The following is a 13938-nucleotide window of genomic DNA, read 5'->3' on the forward strand; positions in this document are numbered from 1 at the left end:
AAAGCTGCGGATCAGGTTTCCAATGCAGCTCATTCATTATCCAAAGCTGCCCAGCCGAAACAGGAGAACGTCTTTCAGCAGGTATACATTAAAACATATCAACAGTTATCATATAGTCATGTAGAAGTTAATAAACTCAAGTGTGTATTGTATGTAATTAATCTTTTTGACTGATTTTGATTTGTTGATAATGCATGGGAGTATAACTTTATGTTGTAAATCTTATGCAGGCCGGAACAACAATGATGAACACGGCACAAGGTGCAGCGGACACTGTGACGAAAACAACACAAGATGCGGTGAAGACTGTGAAGAAGACAGTGGGGATGAAGTAATTGTTAATCTTAACAGTCCATCCGCTTCCACCTACCAATATGTGAATGTACTATGTATCTATGGATTTTTCTTTCATTTTTGTACGTATTTGTGTTGTTTTTGCTTCATTTTTAAATATCTCTTCTAGGTGTTTTTCATTTGTTTTGTATATCTTTTATGGGATTGTAAGAAATGATCCACTATATATTCATAGTGAAATATGTTGTTATATAATATTTTTTCTTCCGTATGTTTTCTTGGATTTGGAAAAAAAAATATTCAAAAGACTTTCTCCTCCAAAAACCAAACGAATCCTTAACCATTTTGGGCTTTTCCTTCTCAGATCGGCTCCTTTCTCAACCCATATTTTTCTCCGCTGTTTTCGCCAAATCCCTCTTTTTCTAGGATTTTGGTTGCTATTTAGTTAAGATATGAATACTTTTACTTGGTTATATTCTTCAACAACTTTTCTTAGTCTTCCTCTCTGCTTGAATCGATCTAGTTTTTACTTAAGTCTTTTTTTTATTTGTGTAATTTCATTACTTATTTTCAATGATTATCTATTTGGGTATTTTATTGTTGCTAATTCTAAATCTTGCAAGAGTTTTATGGTTGATTGAATTGGTTTCCGGTTAATGCTGAGATTTTTTTAATCAATTTCTTATATAAGATCTTGCTGACTTTTCAATCAACTAGCACCGGTTATATATCAAAGGAGTCCACACACCAACCTCATGTCCTCAACAAATTTTCAGGAAGCAACATCAATAAAGATTACCTCGGCAACAACATTAATAGGCACTATAATTTGATGCAAATTCACATTGTCGCAGCAACAAGGTTTCTAAAGACACGTGTACAATTTTTTACCATACTAACGACACCTAGACCGCTTTCGATACTGACCTTTATCAATCCAGACCAATTCAACAAAATGATAACCGGTTTTATACCTATTACTAAGGTTACTGTTACTTTGAAAAAAATCAATGGCATATGGTTGTATCTATGGATTATATTATGTCCATGTCACATGTTCTATTGTGACTTAGAAGAAAACCTTGAGAAATGGTTGGATTTTATGGATCCTAACATCCTCATTATTTTTATATTTTTATATGGTTTCGATGCATTTCTTTTGATCCAACCAACATCGTTTAAACTTGTCTTGTTACATCTAAATTGGTTAGGAATAGAACTTTTATAGTCACGGGACTATGGTGTTAAGTGGTTTGGATATATAGTCTGTATGAAACTTTTGAAACCCACGTAACTGTTGGATACTCGCGAGTCAGTATTATAATCACTATTGATCTTGAATCAGAGTTATATCTGAGGATTGCCTCTTTTTGGAAAAAAAACAAAACATATATCATGTTAAAGCACTACTCCGTCGAACTCACAAGTTTATCTATCTCAAGCTTGTTTCCTATGTTAGATGCACAAAAACTATATCTTGATTTCTAGTCTACTAAAGTCGGTCTCGGACTAGGATTAGAGTATGGTAGTAAAGTATCATACATTACTGTATAACCCTTGAAAACTGAAGACTGAAGATCAAGAGAAGACATTTGAAGTACTTCATCAACAAAGAGGTATGTGAATACTGAACCATCCTATTTACTCACGACATTTACCATTTTTTCTTTATGAGACTATGTTGTATGAATTTAATTATATTTAATCTTGCAAAGAAGAAATTTCGAGTCAAGCTTGCCTTGTTAAATATCTCGAAATATGATTCAAGCAATGAATGTTCATATATCCTTAGCAATCTTAGTCAAGAACAATTTATTGTTCAAGAACTATTTTTTATTCAAGTTAATCATTTGGAAATTTCCCAAGCAATGATATTCTGTATCTATGACAATTGGGAATGTTTCAAATCATTGAAAGAGAGTTTCAGATGTACTGAGATTCTTGACACAAGGTAGGTACGCTTACCCAGTATGCGTACCCTAGTCAACTGAGTTCTGGAACAAGGTAGGTACCCAGTATGCGTACCTACCCTAGCAGCCTGAATTCACAAACTGGTCCATAGGTACGTGTGCCCCCTACAAATAGCTACCTATAATACGAATTAAAGCAGATGCTCAAAAACTATTTTCGCAAATATGTTTGGCATTGCTATAAATCTCATAAACACTTCTAATATAACGTTGGTTACTAAGTCACCTTGTATTTGTGAATCAAGGTTTCAGTCTCGAGTGTTAAATAAACACGATTATGCTTATATGTTCATATGACACATTTGCCACGAGATATCATCGTACACGGTTCCAGTATCCTGGACCATAATGCATATTCGTCTATGCTTACATATGAATTCCTAAAAATAATTTAAACTGAACTGAGAAAGTGTTTACTTGAATATCAACTTAATTTAGATTGAATTCATAGATACATATAGTCTTGAAATTTTATAAATATAGAGACTCAAACAACCAAGAATTCCAATCCCTAACAACTATGTGTCTAGTTGTACGCTAGAGTCGTCCTTATGAACCTAGGTTTCTTATGAGAAACATTATCAAGTTTACAACTTAAATACTTTACTTAGGGATTTGTAAATCCAGGTCGGATCTCTACCTTGATAGTTTGTATCTTGATCTTGTTCTTATTGATTGTCGAGGTTTTCGTCAATCTCCAATCAAGAACGAGAAAAATAGAAATCGCAAAGTTTTATAGTCACGGGACTATGGTGTTAAGTGGTTTGGATATATAGTCTGTATGAAACTTTTGAAACCCATGTAACTGTTGGATACTTGCGAGTCAGTATTATAATCACTATTGATCTTGAATCAGAGTTATATCTGAGGATTGCCTCTTTTTTGGAAAAAAAACAAAACATATATCATGTTAAAGCACTACTCTGTCGAACTCACAAGTTTATCTATCTCAAGCTTGTTGCCTATGTTAGATGCACAAAAACTATATCTTGATTTCTAGTCTACTAAAGTCGGTCTCGGACTAGGATTAGAGTATGGTAGTAAAGTATCATACATTACTGTATAACCCTTGAAAACTGAAGACTGAAGATCAAGAGAAGACATTTGAAGTACTTCATCAACAAAGAGGTATGTGAATACTGAACCATCCTATTTACTCACGACATTTACCATTTTTTCTTTATGAGACTATGTTGTATGATTTTAATTAGATTTAATCTTGCAAAGAAGAAATTTCGAGTCAAGCTTGCCTTGTTAAATATCTCGAAATATGATTCAAGCAATGAATGTTCATATATCCTTAGCAATCTTAGTCAAGAACAATTTATTGTTCAAGAACTATTTTTTATTCAAGTTAATCATTTGGAAATTTTCCAAGCAATGATATTCTGTATCTATGACAATTGGGAATGTTTCAAATCATTGAAAGAGAGTTTCAGATGTACTGAGATTCTTGACACAAGGTAGGTACGCTTACCCAGTATGCGTACCCTAGTCAACTGAGTTCTGGAACAAGGTAGGTACCCAGTATGCGTACCTACCCTAGCATCCTGAATTCACAAACTGGTCCATAGGTACGTGTTCCCCCTAAAAATAGCTACCTATAATACGAATTAAAGCAGATGCTCAAAAACTATTTTCGCAAATATGTTTGGCATTGTTATAAATCTCATAAACACTTCTAAGATAACGTTGGTTACTAAGTCACCTTGTATTTGTGAATCAAGGTTTCAGTCTCGAGTGTTAAATAAACAAGATTATGCTTATATGTGCATATGACACATTTGCCATGAGATATCATCGTACACGGTTCCAGTATCCTGGACCATAATGTATATTCGTCTATGCTTACATATGAATTCCAAAAAATAATTTAAACTGAACTGAGAAAGTATTTACTTGAATATCAACTTAACTTAGATTGAATTCAGAGATACCTATAGTCTTGAAATTCTATAAATAGAGAGACTCAAACAACCAAGAATTCCAATCCCTAACAACTACGTGTCTAATTGTACGCTAGAGTCGTCCTTATGAACCTAGGTTTCTTATGAGAAACATTATCAAGTTTACAACTTAAATACTTTACTTAGGGATTTGTAAATCCAGGTCGGATCTCTACCTTGATAGTTTGTATCTTGATCTTGTTCTTATTGATTGTCGATGTTTTCGTCAATCTCCAATCAAGAACGAGAAAGATAGAAATCGCAAAGTTTTATAGTCACGGGACTATGGTGTTAAGTGGTTTGGATATATAGTCTGTATGAAACTTTTGAAACCCATGTAACTGTTGGATACTCACGAGTTAGTATTGTAATCACTATTGATCTTGAATCAGAGTTATATCTGAGGATTGCCTCTTTTTTGGGAAAAAAAAAACAAAACATATATCATGTTAAAGCACTACTCCGTCGAACTCACAAGTTTATCTATCTCTAGCTTGTTGCCTATGTTAGATGCACAAAAACTATATCTTGATTTCTAGTCTACTAAAGTCGGTCTCGGACTAGGATTAGAGTATGGTAGTAAAGTATCATACATTACTGTATAACCCTTGAAAACTGAAGACTGAAGATCAAGAGAAGACATTTGAAGTACTTCATCAACAAAGAGGTATGTGAATACTGAACCATCCTATTTACTCACGACATTTACCATTTTCTCTTTATGAGACTATGTTGTATGATTTTAATTAGATTTAATCTTGTAAAGAAGAAATTTCGAGTCAAGCTTGCCTTGTTAAATATCTCGAAATATGATTCAAGCAATGAATGTTCATATATCCTTAGCAATCTTAGTCAAGAACAATTTATTGTTCAAGAACTATTTTTTATTCAAGTTAATCATTTGGAAATTTCCCAGGCAATGATATTCTGTATCTATGACAATTGGGAACGTTTCAAATCATTGAAAGAGAGTTTCAGATGTACTGAGATTCTTGACACAAGGTAGGTACGCTTACCCAGTATGCGTACCCTAGTCAACTGAGTTCTGGAACAAGGTAGGTACCCAGTATGCGTACCTATCCTAGCAGCCTGAATTCACAAACTGGTCCATAGGTACGTGTGCCCCCTACAAATAGCTACCTATAATACGAATTAAAGCAGACGCTCAAAAACTACTTTCGCAAATATGTTTGGCATTGTTATAAAACTCATAAACACTTCTAAGATAACGTTGGTTACTAAGTCACCTTGTATTTGTGAATCAAGGTTTCAGTCTCGAGTGTTAAATAAACACGATTATGCTTATATGTTCATATGACACATTTGCCATGAGATATCATCGTACACGGTTCCAGTATCCTGGACCATAATGTATATTCGTCTATGGTTACATATGAATTCCTAAAAATAATTTAAACTGAACTGAGAAAGTGTTTACTTGAATATCAACTTAACTTAGATTGAATTCAGAGATACCTATAGTCTTGAAATTCTATAAATAGAGAGACTCAAACAACCAAGAATTCCAATCCCTAACAACTATGTATCTAGTTGTACGCTAGAGTCGTCCTTTTGAACCTAGGTTTCTTATGAGAAACATTATCAAGTTTACAACTTAAATACTTTACTTAGGGATTTGTAAATCCAGGTCGGATCTCTACCTTGATAGTTTGTATCTTGATCTTGTTCTTATTGATTGCCGAGGTTTTCGTCAATCTCCAATCAAGAACGAGAAAAATAGAAATCGCAAAGTTTTATTCGTCTCAGACCTTGTGATTCCTCAAGATAGATTTTATAAAACTCATGTATTTGTTGATTGGTTTAAGATTGTCCTTTAGAGGTGGTTTGTAATCCAGGCTTCTCACCTAACGAAGTGTAAGTGTGTAGAATTCGTAAGGTGTGTTAGCTTTGTCTATTGCAAACATATTTCCAATCATTGATAAAGGAAAATGAAATAGGCTTATCTGTTAGAGGCATATTGGTATAAAAAAAAAATCTCCAGTTAAGTTGAAACAACTCTTAGGCTTTAAAAGACGTCAGTTATGTGAATCAATTATGTAGAGTCTTAAAGGTTCAAGAGACGTAAGGAGCACGAATGCAACTGAATTGCTTGGAGGGTTAATTCTTTCTCAGTTACATTCCAGTCCTAAGTATGATAGTAGGCTAGAGTCTGTAGCGGCTTAGTAAAGTTTGGTGCTCAAAGCTGGACGAGCTCCCGGGAAATCTTCCTCGTTAACAAAATTCTTGTGTGTGCTTTTTATTTTTCTGCATCTTTTGATTATTATAAAATACTACACAGGTTCATATTCCTATCAAACGAAAAAAATGGTGGTCCATTAAAAGGAACCCAACCTGCATCTGTTATTATTTATTGATTGCAGGGTTTTGGCATTCCAATATTTCCCAGGGATTGGAAATTTGCAGAAAGGGCTCCAACAAGGTTTTTATTCTTACCACTATCGGTATTATTGGTATCACTCGTGCTCCATTAGTGCTTTTTAGTGGATCAAGACTATGAATGAATGAATCAATTATGAAAGATTTTAAGGAATAAAAATTGAGACGGCGTGTAATACTTTTTATGTAGTTTTGTCGTGATGCAAGTAAAATAAAATTGTAATGGTAGTCATATATGTAAGCGGCCGGATTAGATGACATGGTGACATTATTTTGACATTTTGACAGCATTTTTCTTATAAAATCCAACCTACAATAAATTTAGAGCTAATTTTTTTGTGACATGCTCCTCTTATAAAGATCTACACTCCAACCAAAAATGAATGCATCCTGATATGTATAAGACCACCATTTGCCATTTTATATATCAACGATTGAAGATTAACGGTTGAAATTAAAATTTATGGATGGTGAAGTTTCGTATTTCGAAATACGTTCATTTTTAGTATGAATGTATAGCTTTATAAGGGGAATATGTCACCAAAATATTAGCTTCAAATTCATTGTCAATTGGATTTTATAAGAAAAATGATATCAAATCATTCTAATTGTGTCATTGGATCCTTCCCATGTATGTAAAGCTTACCTAGCTCGTCAATTTTTAATCCATTTTGAAAAACAAAAAATAAATTAACTGCATAACCAAGAGATCCCTATTTTATGTTTAAAAAAAGTAAAAGTAAAAATAAAAATCACAGTAACCGAATACTACTAGAATATTACAGCGGGTCGATCGTCTAACTTGGTTCTAACTTCCAGAATTTCTAATGTCTGACCTTCAAATCATAGAATATCTTACTATCAATCTAGAATTTTTCAATTTTTTTAATCAAAAGTGTGCAGTTTGCAATGTCCATCAATCGCAAACAATTGCTACCGCGGCCCGGCCGACAACAGTTGGCTAGCGAAGTAGTAATATCTACATACGCCCGGCCCGTGGTCCTAAAATCTGATTTAAGACTCTGGTAGGGCACTTGCCCCATCCAACTGTACTAGATTATAAGAGTCATCTGGTAAGATATATTGCTATGTATTTAGGTCGACAACATAGATAAAATCCTCTGTATAGTGCGCAGTGCTACTAATGATTTTAACATGACGTGGTACTAGAAAATCAACAACGAAAGTTTCCACCACAAAGCAATCGACATGTGTTGCCACACAATTGAGGAATAAAAACACTCCCATTAAAATCTCTATAAATAACCATACAAGTAGAGAGACAAAGATAACAAGTAAAAGAAAAACAATCCCTTCATCTTATCATACAGCTTCTATCAGTTTGAATAAACTTACTTCCTTTCATTTTAAGAGTGCGAAGATGTTTTCTAAGCAGAGTCCGGTTGACAAAGCTGCGGATCAGGTTTCCAATGCAGCTCATTCTGTATCCAAAACTGTCCAGCCGAGTCCGGTTGACAAAGCCGCGGATCAGGTTTCCAATGCAGCTCATTCTGTAACTAAGGCTGCCCAGCCGAAACAGGAGAACGTTCTTCAACAGGTAAACATATCAACAGTCATCATATAGAAGTTCAAATTAAGTCATGTGTGGTGTTTTTGATTGATTTTGACTTGTTGAAAATGCATGAGCTATATATAACTATTGGTGTACATATGTGCAGGCAGGAACAACAGTGATCAACACGGCACAAGGTGCAGCGGACACTGTGACGAAAACAACACATGATGCAGTGGAGACTGTGAAGAAGACTGTGGGAATTTGTTAATGTTAAACAATACATTCGCTTCTAGCCTTCTACCAACCAATAACAATATACAGTATGTCGATGTATGGATAATGGATCTTCCTTTTATCTATGTACGTATTTGTGTTTTTTTTTTGCTAGTTTCGATGTACCATTGTAGTCCTAGCACATCTTTTATGGGATTGTAATACTTAATTCTCAAGATATGCATAATGAAATGTTTCATTCGGTCAGTTACTCTTGTCCGTTGTGGGTATTCAACTTTGTATTGATTGGCAATAAATGGAGTGACTCTCAATATTATAAATCAAAGGATCTGAATCTAAGATAACCCAGACTATATGTCCAATATGGGATTAATAATCCTCTAACACGTATATGGATAATAAATCGGATGACGCGGAGTAAAGGCACAGTCAAATCGTCACAAATAACCTGCTTTGATACCATGTTAAAATATCCAACTCAAAACCACTTGACAATGAGTGGAGTGGTCCTCAACATTATAAATCGCATGATCTTTGATAACCCATACAATATAGGTTAATAATCTCAACATTGTCACTTCAGTTTTTTCACATTTCATAACCTTAGTATCGAACTGTTTCATAGTCTGGATATAATCAATTTTCAATCCATTTTAAGCTTATCGAAGATGTAAACTGAGAAGTACTACCTCCGTTTTTTAGATAAAAATAGTCATTTTTATTTTAATTTTAGCTTAAAAATAGGCCACACTGAAAAAGTGATAGTATCTTTTTTTAATGGAAGAAGCAAAGAAAAAATTGGATGTATAATTTTTATTTTTAATAACTACAGTGTTATAACGTGTGGACTAATATGGTAAATCTTGGATCTTGATCTCCGTTGAGACTAGGACACCTTGATAGCTTTATCTCGGTGAAATCTTATAATTTTTGTTTCCAAATTTTGTACCACTTAATCAATCAGGTGATGAAGATATAAGGATGTTATACTAATTTGAATATCTCTATCATAAAATGATATGCAATCCGCAAAACAGATGCTTCAGAAGAAAAAAATAAAAACACGCAAAACATAAAGAAAATCGAGTTTTTTAGGGCTAATTTTGATTTCATGTAATGAAATTTTCATATTGCCCAATATTTTAATAGAACCGAAAAGGATAAATCATTTGCAATGGACAATTTTAACGCAGACACTCTAAAAACATAACAATTGAATCAAAATCAAAACAATAATATCATAGCATGATCTATAAAACACAGAGCCACCCAATTAGCTAAAGCAATTGGCCATCCATTGAGAATTCTTGGGCACAACCAATTGATGATGGTGCACTACAGTAACATTATGTGTATTAAAGCCTTAAATCAAAATCTGTCGGGCACCAAGGTCTAAGCCAAATACTACCTCCATTTCTGGAAAAAAAGTACTTTCGTTTTTTCATTTTAGCTTAAAATACGCAAAATTGAAAAAGTAAAAATAACTCTTTTCAGAAATCAGAGGGAATAACTGATAACAACTATTTCCAGTAATTTAAACATACCACTGATACCACAGATTCCTTTGACCTTTGGGTTTCTTTTTTTTTTCAGTAAAGTATTAATACCCCATCCCAAACTTTGAGCATTTACATGTTGATTTTGTAACTTTGTTTGCAACATTTATCGGAAACAATTGCTACCCTAGCCCTGTCGGTCGTCGACAACAGTTAGCTAGTTAAACATGTAATATCCAAAAATGCATGTGGTCCAAAAGTCTGATTTAAGACTCTGGTAGGGCTAGTGCCCCATTCAACTGTATTAGATAATGATTTCGTCTATCACTTCCTAGAACATGCATGGATGCTAATGGGAGGCACATTTTTGCCCAGGGGTGTACTAATCCTATGATAAAAGATGTCTTGTCATAAATGAATTTTAGTGCACCCCTAAAAAAAGTGGTACCCCGGTTAACAATACTCTAAACATGGTAGGAAATATTTTGATGTTTAGGTCGACATAGCATGGATAGAATTACGTTGACTCCCAAAAATCCATATTCTTCCATTATTATATTTAATTTAACATGACGTGTTATGTGAAAATCAACAAACATTTCAATCACAAAGCAATTATTAAAATCTATAAATAGTCATGCAAGAAGAGGAGAGACTAAGATAACAAGAAAATAAGACAATCTCTTCATCTTAACATAATCGTATCACACAAGTTGAATAAACTTACATAAATTTCCTTTCATTTTTTTTTTTAAAGAGTGCGAAGATGTTTGCTAAGAAGACTCCGGCTCAATCAGCTAAGAGCACAGCTCACAAAGTTGTGGAACAGGTTGCCAATGCAGCTCACACTGTATCCAATGCTTCCCACCCGAAAAACAAAGGTCACCAGACTCACCACCATCAACAGGTAAATAAATTAGGGTCATGTTAACATTCAACAACTTAATGTAATTTCTTATTGACTGATTTTGATTTGTTGAGAATGGAGTATATAACTAATACGGTGTAAATGTTGTGCAGACTGGAACAACAACCGCTATGCACACGGCAAAAGATGCAGTGAAGACTGTGAAGAAAGTAGTGGGAATGAAGTGATTGTTAATAAACAATCGATCCATTTCCACCTACCAATAAGAAAATAAAAATACAATACATATGTTGTACTTTTGTCTGGGTATATCTTTCTTTCATCACTCCATGAATTTGTGTTGATTTTGCGAATTATTTTCATTTTAATTATGTCTTTTTAGGTGTTTTCTTGTTATATATCTTTTCCCATGGTATCTTATGTGATTGTAATAAACGATTAGCTATGCATACTGAAATATGTTTAATTAGATCAGATCAATTACTCTTGCCGTTATTGAGCTTTTTTTTTTCTTTTCACATTTTTATAACCAACAAACTATTTCATAATCTCGATCTTAGTTAACAACTAAACTCAACAATTCACGAACAAACGTGAATCAGTCACAGTCGATTTAACTCTTGCAATTATTGAACATCGGGTTTAAAACGTAATATTTTGGACTGATTATTTATTCTCGAATCTTACGAACGATCCTAAAGTTCTTTATAAAAGTTTTTGGGTTATTTTTTTTATAGAAATTTTCATATAAAAATTCTTAATTTCAATTATTATACAAAATCAATTCTTTTTCTTTATTTTTGGTATCTTTAAATCATTCCACGAATTTATAATTTTATATACAATTTTTTATGAACCAAATTCACTAGAGTATTAATTATTAGATGTGCATTGTTGCATATTTCCTAAAAGTATGTATTTTGTTTGACGATACGAAGTCTCTTGGAGATGTCTGCTGGGGATGAACACGTATCTCTAGTGGACATGAATCGTGTTATAAGATGTGAAGAGGTTCTCTAATTCAAACACGTAAAAAACTTATGACTCTCTTTCTCTTATATAACATCAACATAGTCTCTTGAAATGCGTTTCTCAATCGATCAAGAAAGTACAATCCTTGAATACGATTATAGAATTATTGAATCCTGAAGGAAAATATTTTTGACCTATTATACTCGTGAAACTCTGAAAAGTTGAATTATTATCTAAAACAATAGAAAAATCCTTGAAGTCAGTGCTCCATCATTTTCTATGTGTTTCTCGTTCTCCGATTAACCTAGTTCTCTAACATATATGTACCGATTTTTTCTGTCCCGAAATGTGATAAGAAAAACGCACTAAACACGAATTTACGTGTTCCTTATTTTTCTGAAACGCGAATAAGGGGCTGAATAGTTGCCCAAACGTACATTTCACCTGATCGATTATTGACGCTCATTTCCCAAACCAACATTTGTCACTCGCCGAATTGCTTACTAGATAAGCAACTCTAATAATATTGTCGACAACATAAAAAAAACAGTACTAATTACGCGTCATGTGAAGAACCGTTGGGAAGAAGATTAAAGTTTTGGAGCCGACTTTTGCCTGGATAAGGTGTGCAATCCTCGAAATATTGAAAATTGTCGCCTAAAACTACTATTCACAAGCATATCTTTCGTAAAAAATATCGATGAACTTGGAAATTTCGCAAAAAAAAAAAATGCTAAGAATTTTTTTTTCTTTATTACTTTTTCCTACTTTTCAATTTTATATGTTGTTTTTCAGTTATATAAGTATGATTTTTTCATAATCTTTCTTCTCTCTTAAGAAAGAAAACACAACCGCAAAACACAACCCCTTCACAGGTTTGTGGCTTGGGTTGTGATGCCATATTCTAGACATGTTATTTTTTATGTTGAAATTGGAAGACAGTTTTCAAAAAGTATTAGGTCTTAATCGGATCCAATATGTCGTTTGAAATTAGAATTCCAATAATTTTAACTTTAAGTTGGGAGAACACTTTTTTTTAAACGTTGTTACAATTATGCGAATAAAATCCCATAAGATTATAAACTCTGTTTTTAAATTCCAATCCTTGGTCATGCTGCATAATTTTCCATTATCAATTTAGAATTGTTCTATTTTGTTGCAGGATGGTGTAGCATAAGAAATTTTCAGGCCCAATTCTTTGCTTCAGTGACCTAAACCGAATCTAAATTCGTTGGCCCTAATTTTCTAAAACACCTGATTTCTGTTTTTGAAGCATGAATTTGATGAAGTAAACATTGATAATTTTCTTTTTTGTAAAAATTACGAAAAGAAAAATCTTACACCAATCTTTTTTCTTCTAATTGTGATAATGTTAGTAAAGTAAGAACTTTTGAAAACTCTAACCCAATGCACAATAACAATGAGTCTTTAACTAGACATGTAAATTGTCTTCCAGGTATAAGGTATTTGCAAATAAAATCGTTAATGATGAAAAATATGATATAATCTTTGGGCTTTTAACCCATTTTAAGAAAAATAATAATCACATATCTAAGGTTCAAACTTCAAACAGGTCCATCACCTACAAGCCCATGTAGCAAGGAAAAAAACGAAAGAAAGAAAAACTCCTCCACCCCAACTGAGTTTTGGAATCAAGCTACTGGACTTGATCTAATCATAAGGTCACCAATATCATCACCCAGTGACATTACTATTATATCATAATAATACGAAAATTACTTAATTATTACATGTAAATCTGATAAATGTGTAACACAAAAATAATTAAAATCATGTGTTGTAGTTAAGTGTCCCTACTTAAACTGGGCTTTGGTGTCCCTAGCAAAAGGCCACCCAAAACGGCACTTCATCTGCTAGCCATGGAAACAATTGCTTCCCTGCCCGGACAGGCCGACAACAGCGAACTAAAATATCGTGTGGTCCCAAACTTATCCAACTGTGTTAGATATACTGAGTCATAACTCATATCTCTTGCTAGGATATTATTTTATTTTTAGGTTGACATGGTCACATAGGTAGAAAATCATCCAACTGTATTAGATGATGAGCCAACTACCCTTCCGTTTTTGTTTTGTTTTTACCGCGACGTGTTACAAGAAAATCAACACCCATTTCAACCACAAAGCAATCGGCATGTGTTACCACAAAAAAAATCTATAAATACTCATACAAGAAGAGGGATAAAAGATAACAAGAAAATAAACACATTATATCTCTACTACCA

This window comes from Papaver somniferum, unplaced genomic scaffold, assembly GCF_003573695.1.
Source record: "Papaver somniferum cultivar HN1 unplaced genomic scaffold, ASM357369v1 unplaced-scaffold_131, whole genome shotgun sequence".
Taxonomy (NCBI): Eukaryota; Viridiplantae; Streptophyta; class Magnoliopsida; order Ranunculales; family Papaveraceae; genus Papaver; species Papaver somniferum.